Here is a 13707-nt window from a genome sequence, read left to right as displayed (position 1 = left end):
CATTCCTTTCATGATGTAAACACCCACTAAGAAGGGATTTTAAGAAATTCTCCCCCTAAGGGGGTAAAAAGAGGTAAAATGTGTTTTCCCAAAGGGATACAACTTCCGTGTGTGGCTGGCAAGCTGCTACCTGCTTGCGCCCCCGCCCACTGCCAGCTCAACCACTTTTCCTGATTTGGCCGGCCTTTCAAGGTCATTTGCATATGCGGGCTAATTGGGGCTCACAACATTCCACACCTCATCCCCCCCTCAGAGACAGTTGGAACACAGAGGTCATTTGCATATGCCACCTGATTGGTCCTCACTCCCAACATTCTAAACAATCTGCAGTTGCTGTTCGGAATCCTTGAATGTGTCCTAAGGTCAAACGCACCTCCCAGTCTTCCCCTCACAGTTCCCTAGGGTTACCAATCTCCCTGTGGGCCTTGTCTTTCCTGTGTGGCTGGCAGGCTTCTGACTGCTTGCACCCCCTCTCTCTGATTGGTCAGCTGTGGAACTCTGTGTTCTGAGATCAAAATCAGGTCAAGGAAACTGCAGACAGTTGAAGAAAGACGGTACAAGACTCCTGAATACCTCAAACACCTTTGCTATTATGCTACAAAACCAACAAAAACCCCACAAACTAAAAAATGTTACATACCCATAAGTATTTTAATTAGATTTAAATTAGTTAAATACCGTAGTGAAGCATGGGTATTACGCTAGTCTGAAATATGACTATCGATGCACACATATGGTTTACTTTTTACAAATACTAGCGAACTGTGATTTCCATCACATCTGTTTTGTTTCTCGGTGCACACTCAGCACATGTGTATGCGTGAAGAAATGTAGGATTAGGAAGATACTGGTGGGTAGTTCAGGTTGCTCACGAGCAGCTGGCAACCCCACAGGCTGGATCACATCCATTATTTCATTTTAATTAACAAAACTGATAGTGATGTGGGGCAGAAAATTTTCCAACACTATATTTTTTCACAGAAAATCTTTTGCTTCACATATGTAAATACAATTTCTACTTACACAGAGATGTTAGGGATGTTTCACTGCAAATCAATCATACCAGATGGGCTAAATGTGGGATGGACAAACCCCAGCACTTACACATGGTCCAGCTTATACATGTGTATTTGCCTCCTTTTGCTAATATTTCAATGGTGCTGCCTTTAAACACTTGTATATTTAAAATTTTCAAATTAAAATTTCCCCAGAAAATCAGCATCACTGGGGAAAGTAATGGATTGGAGTGAGATTAATGCCACTATGTACAATCATGTTTAAGTACATAAAGCAACCTTGTGAACAGGCTCAAGCTGCTCACGAGCAACCTGAACTACCCACCAGACAGTTGGCTCCCTGCTCAACCTAGATCAAGGGGCAGCAAAATAACTTGAGCACCCCCCCCTCCCAAGGCTCCTCCTCTGGTGCTCCTGCTGGAAGCAAGTCAGGTGGTGTTAACCTGGTCCTGAAAACTTCCATGGTGGAGGAAAAAAAGTGAACAGACTCCCTCTCCCCAAGTCTGAATGTATTTCTGAAGGCACACTGCATGAAGTCTCAAAAACAATGCTGTCCCAGAAACAACAGAGTGTTTGGGTTGTGAGCTGTGCAGCTGCAAAGGACAAAAGCTAGTTGAACTGAAGAGAATAAGCCAAATTCACATGGATATTTGAAAGTGGGCACATGGCAGAAGCAACGTCTCTGCAGCCCTCCTTCAAACCCAGGTGAAGGTGGCCAAGAAGGACAATTCATGCCTTCTCCCAGGCAGCTTCTGTCCATTTGGCACACCAATCTCCTGAGTGTTGAACCAGCCCTGATAAAGATCCACTGAGGAAACAAAATTTGCAGTATATGTTATGTTAATATAGCAGATCTTAAGTGACTTTTATGACCCCCTCACACTTATTTAGTATTAAATCCCATTTAATTATTTGGGATATACTGGCATGAAATCAGGCTGTTACTAATGTTCCTTTCTACAGCTGAAAAGAATTAGAACAGTTAAACTACTTAGCCATCTTACAGATTAAAAGTCCGCTGATAAACTGCACCAAGACCCCTGAAGACATCTCCTCACAGGCAACAACTGCATTCTTGCTGATGTAGACTCTTTTGTCACTCTTCTGCATACCAAAGTAACTGTTTGCCAACAGAGTTAAATATCCTATTAACTGTACCTACATTTCAGGTTTTTTAGATGGAGAGGTATTCCTCCCACACAGTGCCTTGCAGGAGCAAGCAAACTACACAAGCAGGGACTGGTGCTTTTGCTGGAAGATGTTAATGAACTTACTATACCACAGTTTCTTGCTTTTTTTTCAAAAAAGTGATGAAATTTAAGAAGGAACTAATCAAGAAAGCCACCATGTTATGCTGTCTTTCACTGAAAAAGATATGTGACATGGCCAGCATATGCTTGCAGAGATAGTCAAGGATGATGCAATACAAGAAGTCACATGATTTATAAATAATTTCACTCCATTCTAAGCTAGCATCCTTCTTCCCTACATGCATTCTGTACAGTCCAGGAATGCTGGACAATGTTCTTTTTCTGATCATGCAGACTGGCCTTCAAACATAAGCCACTGGAAGGTGAACACTATTGATGCATATTTGCTCATTTCAGGACATTTGTTTGAGCTTCTGGATCAGATGCTAGAAAACCTTTTCTTCTGAGTATGACTAGCTTTCTCTGTCTTCCTCTGGACATGTTGTCAGGGTTCCTTTGGGTTAGTTTTTGTCTTGCTTGTCTGAATCCTGACCTACATGGGGGAAAAGAATGAGTACGCAAGAGGTTGCCTCCATTTATATGTGTGAATGCATACCATCAACTGGTCTGTTAGCAGCTAAACACAAGCACAAATCATAGCAGAACTGGGACCAGAGTCAAGCTTGAGTGTGGGGCTAAATCCTTAGAAGGTCAGTTGAGGGAGGCAGAGTAGATGCAGATGAGGTCTGACTGAAAGAGGCTTGCACAAAAAGATACAAAACAGCAGAGAAAGGGAAAGTCAGATAGATAGCAAGCAGGGAGGCAGAATCCTACAGGTCAGACCCAGCTAACAGAGATACACAGAAGAAAATTAAGAAGCCTAGACACTGACTGTTACTTAGACAAAAAAACAGGCTGGAATTGCAAGCATATACAGGGAGAAGGCAGGTCAACTGGCTGCTAGAAAATGTTAGAAGACAATACTGTTAGTGTCTTCATCTAGTCTGCAGCTTTTGGGTGGCTGATCACAAAGATCACCAACATATTGACTTGGAAGATTTGGTTCAAGTCTATGCTGATAAACAGAAAAAGTTATTAATTTATTTACTTACTTGATTTATACCCTACCTTTCACTCCAGGGGGACCTAAATCAGTATATATTGTTCTCCTCTACTCCCATTTTAGCCTAAGACTAACCCTGTGAGGTAGATTAGTTTAAGAGTATGCAACTGGCCCAAGGTCACCCAGCAAGATTCCACAGCAGAGTGGGTATTTGAACTGGGGTCTCTTCCCAAATTCTAGTCCAACACTCTACCGATTACACCACACTGAAAGATAAAGGAGTAAAATATGCTTAATTTTTCAGTTCTCAAGCTATTTACAAGCATATACTGGTGAGTAAGGGAGTAGGTGTTGTGTTTAGATGAAAATGAAATCAGTTCCTCAAGTCACTGCTGACTTATGGCGACCCCTGGTGGGGTTTTCATGGCAAAGAGATAATGCAAAGAGATAGCTTTGCATTAATTGCCTCACTGGATGGAACAGAAGAAAAATATTCCACTTCCATTCCAAGTTATAGTAACAGCACTTTAAATGTGTCTACCTTGGACACAAGATGATTCAATTCAGCCTATTAGTGAAAGGATATCTGTCTACAAAAATAGTAATGCATAAAAGGAAACACTCCATGCATTTTAAAAAAGGAAGAAAATGTTTACATTGCACAAATCCACTTTTGTACAAAATACAAATAAAATCCAGACAAGAATCGCATGGGCCCCCAGATGTTTACAAGCAAGAATTTTTTCTTAAGACTGGGAATTTAGTACACTATTTTCAAACCCCTGAATAAAAAAACAATTTTTCAGCTTTCACGTGTATGTTGCAAGCTGTAATGCCACAGAATGCTGCAGGCAGATGTGCATCCACACGTCTAGTCCCTGTTGCTGGTATTTTCTTGCTCAAAACAGTCCAAGAAGCAACTCCTCCTCCCCCACAATTTGATACAAGTACATTATCTCTTGAAAACATGGGCTTGTTTCTGTATCACTTGCTTCCTCCTGATTTCTGTTCATAATCCCTAGCATGACGCTCTTAGCCTTGTTTTATACAGTTTGAAATTAGTATTATGGAGTTATTCGATCTTTACACATGCCTAGAATTCCATTTCAGCAACTTGTAGTATGAAGAAGGGTCTGGTATTATCTCAACAGTGCACAAACATTCTGTATGTTATCGCATCTTTCCCATCTTAGAGAGCCAAACGTAGAGAAGCCTTCAGAATATTACTAGTGGGTTGCTAAAGTGGTTTATCAGTACAACTGCATCCAACCAACATGAACAAAGAAGTGAAGAACCTGTGATTCACTTTATTCAAGCAGTGAGTGGCGCAAGCAAAACTGACTCCATTAGAATATTTGACAAGTTCTCTAGTGGCAGAACTTTCATTCAAGAAGCGATGAAGTATTTCTTTATTAATGAATTCTAGTTGATTTTATAGGTGAGCCTGAAAAGCCTTCATATCAAAATTTGATTCCAAAAAGTTATGATCAGTTCCTGCAAAATATCTCATGCTGTAGGACCAAAATTGACAATAAATGAAATACTCCAGTGGTTTATAACACATTAAATATTCCAGTGGTTGAATAGGTCTAAGTTGAAATGGGAGCAGCATTTTAGAAATGTTTACCTGTGAAATATCACCATCTATGAGTAAGAATCTTTCCTGGCGATATTATGGAGGGAGCTGCAAAGTGAAAATTACCCATGCAACCAATACTCATTGAAGTAGCTCACAATGTAAGCCTCTTCACAGCCATAATCAATTGCAGCTTCAGTATTATTCCTTAAATTCGTAATAGCCCCTCTTCATCCTAATAACAATGACATCACCACATAGCTGTCAGATCTGGCAAATGCAACAACATAATTAAAAGCAAACAAATCCATGCCTTCAATCACTAGATTAATTTGCTCCCAATGATGCCATCAAATAGCCAGATCTGTCTCAGTGCATAAAGATGACACTGTTCAGAAAAAGGGGAAGCTACTTTCCGAACAAAATAAATAGCTGCAGTGACAGTCTGACAAGTCCTTTTCTTCCGCAACAGGGTATGTACCCCAAAGGAGGGATACGTAAGTGGGTAAAGCCCCATCTTTGCAGCCAAAACTCTCCCCTCAGCACCAGTCAATTGGAAACTGCAGCACTAGTCAGATATGCTGACTCCCCCTAGCTCATACAGCATTCAGTACTTCCTTGGTCTCTATTTCCTATTCGTTCTTGATCTACAAATAACTCCTTTTTCCTGTCATGAAGACTCAGAAGGTGCAGAGATCTTTAGTTCCTATATCCATGGTGGCCATTTTCTGGATTCACAGCTTCTTTTTAACAATTTTTTTTCTTTGATTGGACATTTGATTTTCTTTGATTGGACATATTTTTAGCAGGTCTCAGCACGCAGAATTCCATCTTGACCCTGAATTAAACACCTCCATCCACAGGGAGTCTCCCATCTGATGAACATGTAGTTCAGATTTCTATTCAGAACTGCTGGGTTACCAAGACCAGACAGAAACGGAAATTCCATCCCACTTGCCACATGTGGTTATAAGGCTCAGCTTGCATACAATCCATCATTGACTGCAAGGTCATGACTCTGAAGGACTTTAGAGTCCCTGTGTCTGAATCTTCTATCTTCCCCTTATAAGAGTTACCTATGGAATGTGGAATCTCTTGACTCAGTCTTCCTGAATCTCAGCTCTTCTACTCTTCATCTGGAAGTCAGCAGTGCTGTTCTAGACATGTTTATTTATTTAAAAGTTCCATTATGTTAAATGAAACTACTCCCTAACAAAAATGAATAGGATTACTGCCTCACTGTAATCTCTGTCTAATGGAGGACAACAGCCATTGGCTGCTTAATCACAGGTAGCCAATGCCATATACACCGACATGGACTTCTGAGTAATGCAACACAACCAATCCAGAACAAGCACTGCCGGTGGTACAACAGCAGCAGAAGCAACAGCAGCTATAGATGTGCTTTTACCATTTGTTTTGTCTTGCAGTGAAAATACTTTCATGTTCTGTTCTAAATTTATTCTGGAAAGAGTGGGCCAACCCACTATACTACCTGTCTTTACACACATGTTCAAACTGAAGGGAGGGGGGATTGGATGCTTTAGGGCTCAAGGAGAAAGTAATGCAAATTTCTTCTATCAGAATAATTATTCTTATGTATGTCCTTGGTCAACCCAAAGTAATAAAAAGCAGTCAGTGTTAGTATATTTCCTATTACCAAAAACAGACTAGAGAAGTAATGAGGGTGTCCTGGTATATATTTGTATGAAATATCCTTTTGAGTGGCCTCAAAATATCTCAACCCCCACCCCCCACGCCTATACTTATTTAAGGCTAAAGTTCACTTTCTCCTCTCCCTCATGAATAAACAGCATGATTTTATTAAAACATACAACTGCAAAACACAAAGTGGAAATTGAACTTTTATAGTATATCTGGTTAAAGCATGTGGTTCTGCTTTTTTAAAAAGCAGAAAACCACATGCTTTAACGTTGAAAGGGTTTGCAGATTTGTACGATGCTCTGTACCAAGACCTCCAGACGCTATTAGCAGCAAAAGTCAAAAGCACTTTGGTCAGTTTAAACAAATACATTAAGATATTAATACCCAAGGGCCCAAATGCAACGAAGAAAAAAGGCAGGGAAAGCAGCACACAAGATTTTGTCTTCCTTATAGACAAACAGTGCAATCCTAAACAGAGTTACTCCACTCTAAGCACATTGATTTCAATGAGTTAGACTGGAGTAACTTTGTTCAGTAATGCACTGAAAGAATGCAATCCTGTTCAGAGTTCAAAACCCTCTGGAGCCCCTGGAGTGTAAACACAGGATTGCAGGCAGAGCTTGCTGCAAACCCACAAACTATTTACAGTGCAACAGCTTTGCTGACTTTAACTGCAACTCTCGTGTAAACATTACCCTGATAACAATATGAAGAGCCATTACACTGACTGCAGGCATACACCAACAGCTGAAAGCATGAGGACTGCATCCCGACTGAGCCACAGGCCAACCGTACATCATAACAGTTCGGGTCACCATCGCCCCCCCCCCCGGCCTTACACAGGAAACAAGGACTATGACAAGAACCAAGCCCTCCGGTTAGACCATGAAAACAGAAATGCCCCTAGGCCCAAGGGCAACAGACTGCCCCCTGCTCCGGCACACTTCCTCCTGGAAGACAGCAGAGGAGAGGCGCGCAGCCCAAGCCAAGAGGTCTTTTGGTGCTACACCTCTGAAGATGCCAGCTACAGCTGTTGGCGAAACGTCAGGAACTACAATGCCAAGACCACGGCAATACAGCCTGGAAAACCCACAACAACCATCGAGGGGTCTTTCCTCGGAAGTAAGTCCAACGACTTCAGCGGGACTTCCTCCCAAGTCAGTGTACAGGGAACTGCGGTTACAGAGATGCACGGAGGCAAAGGCGGCATGCCCGGCGAAGAGCCCAGAGCGCGCAGCGATGTCAGGAAAGGATGAAGAGGCTGGGAGGCATCCCCGGCATCCCCCGCCCCCGCCCCCACCCCCACCCCCACCCCCACCCCCACCCCCTCTCCAGCCGTTTCTACGCGAGGCAAAGGGGTGGGCAGACCAAGCCCGAGAAGAAGGCTGGCCGCCTTCAAGGAGGGAAGCCCGTCGACCCCCCGACCGACCCCCCTACCTTACCTTCTTCTCTCTCCGCCGGATGGAAGCAGGGGAGAGGCGCGTCCTCACAGCGCAGCCGGTCGGACCAGCCACCGGTTACTGGAGGCGGCGGTTGAATGAACTCAATGGGCTGGGAAGCCGGAGCGGAGGGCGGATGACGCAGGCGACGCGAGCGCGACGGAAATTCCAGCCCCGCCTTCTTTTTTCTCCCCGCCCTCCGGGTCGCTTGAGCCGCGGAGAAAGCGGGGGGGGGAGGGGCAGAGGCCGCGCTCGGTGCTCCGGCCTTTCTGGCGCGCTCGGGGCGACCCGCCAGGAGGAGCCTCCCCGCCCCCTCTCCTCTGGAGAGTTTTCGGCGGATCCAGAGTCGGCGCTCCAAGGGGAGCCGCTGCTTTCAACATGTCCGCGTCTGGCGCGCGGAAGGCTTGCCACTGCGGATGATGCGTGCGGGTGAACATTTTTGCTTCGCATCCTGCCAGGCGTTCCGATGGCATGCGCGGCTTGCTGCGTCTGCGATGCCTCGTTGTGGCAGGCAAGGAGCCACTGAAGCCCCGAGAGAGGCGGACGGCTGCCTCGGCTATAAGCACGGCCCCGCTTTCCGGCGTATTACTGCTGCTGTATATCTGGGCGTTCTGGTGCTCGTGTGAATATGTAGGCTGCAGGATTCATCACAGCCCGGGTTGTCAGGTCCAGGCTGGGAAATTCCTGGAGATTTGGGGGTGGGACCTAGAGAGGGTGGGGTTTGGGGAGGAGAGGGGCATCAGAATGGTATAATGCCATAGTGTCCACCCTCCAGAGCAGCCATTTTCTCCAGGTAAGCTGGTCTCTGTCACCTGGGGATGTAATTCTGGGAAGATCATAGCAGTGGGTGATTCAGAGAAACACATGCATTTCTGGTGCTTCCCTGGTAGCAAAGTACAAGAAGGCAATGCAATGATCAACCAGCCCGGTTCAGTCATTGGTGGAACAATGTTACCATTCTTGGAAAGGATAACAAGTATTGATTATGAGTGTGAGAAATGTACTCAGCATGACTTCATGTTCAAGATTTGATCCTATGTACCTGATGCCTGTCTGATCTAATTCCTTGTCCAGATAGACACTGCAAATAATGTGAAGAATCTTAGTCTTTTGTACATTGAAAGAATCTGTTCATACTTCAAATCTGGAACAGGAAGGCGTACTTTTAATTGCTAGCTTTTTGCTAATCTTTGTGTCTCACACACCTCTGCACCTTCTCGCATGATGCTCCCATTACCGGAAATGATGTCTGGTTATCAAGCTAATTTATTCTCCAAAACAGTCAGGTGCCTATGAAACAGCTGCTGCGTGAAGGCCCCTGCAAATATCTGTATGCAGTGGTTGTCTCCTTCCTTCCAAATAGTCCTTATTGCACAGCACTCAATATTCAAGGATCAGGCATTTAATCCATGATTGTACTGTTAGAATAATTTACATATTTAGTAGGATGAAGAAAATGCTTGTGTTAGGCTGCTGCACATGCCCTACTCACCACAATAAGGCGATTTGTTTAGGGAAACTCCATGTGGCAGCAGTTATGAAAAGAGGGTCTGCGTTACTCCTCACGACCCACTTCGTTAGCAAGGCTTTTTCTGAAACACCAGACTCGACACTTCTCTCTCTAATGCAGGGCCTCCCAACATGGCACACGGCACCTGCCAGTACTTGCCCTGGCACCTGCAAAGCTATTCAGAAAGTGGATGGGGCCGTTGTAAAGCAGGACTTGTTACTGACTGCCCTCATCCAAAGGAAAGGGTTTTCCATGGTGGTAAGAGCAGGCACAACCACTAGAGGATCAGGAGGACTGGTAAGCACCAAGGCTTTCTGTGGTCAGTGTAGGTTTCCTTCATTTCTTTTTAAATTGTCAATCCCTCCCACCATTCCCCCACAGTCATTTTCCTGCTGCAGTTCTTTTGGAAAGTGTGGAGGGAGGCGCCATTACTGCAGTAGACATTTGGGGGTGGGTCTCACCCCTCCTCAAAATTCCAAAGGTGCCCAAGGGCTCAAAAAGGCTGGGAACTCCTGTTCTAATGTTAAATGAGTGTCCTGTACTGATTTGCTATGATTTGATTCTCTCCTACCCCACCTTCATTTCTTTTATGATTGTAAAATTAAACCCTCCTATTCCCTCTGTGTTCCAGGTTCTACTATGAGGTGGCAATTTCCTATAATGGTCTTTCACTGGGAAACATTGGCATAAATTAGCAATAAATGATTTAAAATAGCTTGCGAAATAAGCTGAATTTTAGTGGGCTGAATTTCACATTGTCATAATCCAGTGTTTAAAATATGAATACTTATTTTGTGTGTGCTTAGTTTTGTAATAGTAGATGGGAGTGGTTTGCATGAAGAAGAGTTGCTCAGGCCCACTCTACACCCTACTCACTCTACTGCTCAATGCAGTCACACAGCAGCTCTGGGGAATGGCTTTTATAAGAGTGCAAACGGGCTTCAAAAGCTGCTGCCGGAGGAAGAAGAGCTTCTGCCTTTCTCCCCTCTGAACTGTTTTGCACAGGGGGGGAAAGCTTGGGAGAAAGGCAGAAGCTCTCCCTCCTCCGACAGCAGCTTTAGGGGCCCGTTTGTGCTCTCCTCTTTTAATAGAAGCCATTCCCTGGAGCTGCTGTGACTGGTCAGAGCACAGGTTGGCTCGTGGAAAACTTGTAAAAGAAGTAACACGTAGAGTGACCCTCAGTGTTATGTTACTTTATACCATGATCTAATATCACTCTTGAATGTTTGTGTGGTGCTGTGAAACACTCCATGTTGATTTTAAATTAGTCACATAAGTGCCTGAAACAAGAACATCTAGCCTCTTCTCAGAAATGACAACATGTCCCAGAAATAAGGTGTGCTGTCTTATCAGTACTTCTATATACCCTGCCTGTATTATTATACTTCAAACCTATTATTTCCCTCTATCAGCTATTGAAATGATTGGCTATAAAACCATGTCTAATGGTGCACATAGATATTGCTCACATACATGCTGATATACAAAGTGGCTTTAGATAACAAATGTTGTAACTTGTAAGTCCTGCTAGAAATGTTTACACAGTAATGTTTACACAGCTCATTTGCTGCACAGTCTCATAACAGAGCTGCCCTGATGACAGCACAGAAGCAGGGTGTTCCATCAGTAATTCTGAATAACTTCAGAATCCAGTCCAACCTCTATTTTGCTTGCATTTAAAGGATGAATCAGGGCCTGGTTGAAAGACAGCCAGCAACTCCTACAAAGATACCCTTCATTCTGTGATAAGAGATAAGCAGTAGCTGGGCCATGATTTTGTTGGAAATAGCAATGTCTGGTGTACAACAGCAGCAAGAAGGAAGAAAAGCCTACCATGCAGGGGGCAGCAAGGATCACTTAGTTAGGACAGTGAGAGCAGCATCTCTCTTGTTTCTTGGAGGGTCATTTCCTTGTCTTGTCTCCTATTGGGCTAAATGGCAATATCCTGCTTCTCTCTCCTGCCACACTTCTTCTCTCTCTCTGCAAGATGTAGTCAGATAGCAAGGATCTCTTTCTCCCTCTTTCCTATCAAGTATGTAACTTCCTCAAATAAAACTTTTTGCCTCTCTAATCAGCACTGCGTAATTCCGCTGCTTTATTTACACCCACTGGTGAGTGGTGATTGCAGTTCCATAGGGAAACGTAGCAACTCCTGAAAAGATAGCAGTGGAGTATCCTGTAATTCCCCCTTTTTAAAGTTAGGATGAGGTAATAGGAGACCAGATACTGAATACAGAATTCATGTAGTATCTTTTATCAAAAGTAACCAAAATGTATCACAAAACAATGTGCACACTGTTTTTATGATTTTTGGTTGGCACTACTAAAAATATGGCATGACCTCTGTTTTTGGCATTTTTCTGCAAACAGTGTTTTATTTAATAGTTTAAGCAAGCACATTCTCTGTGGTGGTGTTCCTTCCTGCCCATCTACTTGCCAAATGATCGAAGCATAATGGGCTGGTGCACAGAAAGATGCATTGTGATATTACTCCAGCCGCTACTGCGGTAGTTCACAAAGGTTGGTGGGACACCTGTTATGAAGACACAGTATGAATCAGGATTGAGAAGTAATATCGCTTCTTGGCCTTTTGGCTAAGATCAAGTGTGTAGGATTGAGAAGGGATGGAAATGTAGTGAGTGGAATCCTGTGAATCATTCCTTTCCTGCCAGGGAAAGACCTCGCTGTTTATGGAATAGATTCATAAGATCCAACACTAGGAAGCAGTCCCAAACAGAAGCAAGGCTCTTTTTATTCAAGGAGGTTTACTTCCAGTAAAAATGTTTGGGTATTGCAGGCATAGTGTACTAGCCTCCACCTAAAGCAGGTTTGCTTGTCTGTTTGAATAATTTTCCTAGAAGAAAATACAGCAGATTTTTTTCTATTGCTTACCATTCCTATAGTATGTTTGTTTACTGTACAAACAGTGCAATCCTAAGGAGAGTTACTCCAGTCTAAGCCCATTGACTTCAATGAGCTTAGACTGGAGTAACTCTCCTTAGGATTGCACTGAAAATGTTAAAATATTTTAAAATTCATTCATTCTTATAACAATCCTCAGTTATTAATTTTCTGCCTGGGGACCTCTATGCATACTGTGATCAATATAACACTATCAAAATGCAAATTTCTATATTATCAATGAAAGTGTAACATCAGTGGTATTCCACCTGGAGTAGATGCCCCTTGTTTGTGACAGTATGATCCTAAAAAAATTAAAGTAAGTCAACAGTGGTAGCAAATATGGGAGGCCCTCTTGTTACACCTATTGTTTCAGATTGTTTGCAAACACTACACTCGAGACTATGCACATAAGCATGTAGAAGGAATAAATCGTCCAGGATAATACTAACAACTTGCTACTGATGCAGAGCAAATGCATACAAATTCCAGCTTTTATTTATTGGAAAGTGGCCACTTACTCCCTTTAGTGCTGCAGTAGTGCCTGCCTCTTTTCCCTGTCTGAGACTTGTGCCAATGGAGCACTTAAAATATTACACTGTAAATTTGTAGCCCTCATAAATTTAGAGAAATACTAGAAAAAATGTTACTTTCCAAGGACTCTATACCAAAAAGAAGACTAAAACTCCCCAAAGCAGTGGATATTTTAAAACCTGTGATTTAAAGCTGATCTTAAGAATTTTAGATCTGACTCGTGAGATTTTAATATTTGAATTTGTTAAACATTTAACAGATCTATTTCATGAGACTACAGAATAGGGGGTATATTGTTTTTATTGTCAAGCTGTGGCTGTGGTGCCTTACCACATCCAGCCACTGACAGGCCTCAGACATAGAACTCATAGCAGGTGTGGGTGTGAGCAGGCCAAGGGGCAGACTGGGAATTCGTTGGCTTCCTAAGTCTCTCCAGGCCAGGTTACACCATCAAACTGCAGTAGACAGTCATGCCAGTTTGGTGTAGTGGTTAAGAGCAGCAGGACTCTAATCTGGAGAACTGGGTTTGATTTTCCACTCCTCCATTTGAAGCCAACTGGATGACCTTGGGTCAGTCACAGCTTCTTGGAGCTCTCTCAGCCCCACCTACCTCACAGGGTGATTGTCATGAGCAGGGCTTTTTTTCTGGGAAAAGAGGTGGTGGAACTCTCTATTACCACATATTCCCGGAAATGCATGATGATATCACTTCCGGAAGTGATGTCAGTCCCGGAAGTGACGCCGCTTCCCGGAACCCAGCACAATGCATTACAATGAGCTAAATGTTAGTAGGATTGGAAAATTACACTATTA

General features: G+C 43.4%; 1 protein-coding gene and 1 long non-coding RNA gene across 2 annotated transcripts in view; one reads left to right on the top strand and one right to left on the bottom strand.

Moving 5' to 3' along the window:
- The window catches only part of LPIN2 (lipin 2), a 44930-nt gene extending 36892 nt beyond the window's left edge, over positions 1-8038 (bottom strand). Inside the window, exon 1 of the mRNA XM_054984628.1 lies at positions 7953-8038. The gene's annotated coding sequence lies outside the window, so the exon portion shown is untranslated. The remainder of the gene's footprint in view (positions 1-7952) is intronic.
- A 163-nt stretch (positions 8039-8201) lies between these two features.
- Positions 8202-11513, top strand: LOC129333167 (uncharacterized). Its single transcript, XR_008597402.1, has 3 exons — positions 8202-8378; positions 9580-9756; positions 11142-11513. It is a non-coding gene; the product is annotated as an uncharacterized LOC129333167 (long non-coding RNA).
- The last annotated feature ends 2194 nt before the right edge of the window (positions 11514-13707 follow it).

This window comes from Eublepharis macularius, chromosome 7, assembly GCF_028583425.1.
Source record: "Eublepharis macularius isolate TG4126 chromosome 7, MPM_Emac_v1.0, whole genome shotgun sequence".
Lineage (NCBI taxonomy): Eukaryota > Metazoa > Chordata > Lepidosauria > Squamata > Eublepharidae > Eublepharis > Eublepharis macularius.
This window is presented reverse-complemented; position numbering and strand designations above follow the sequence as displayed.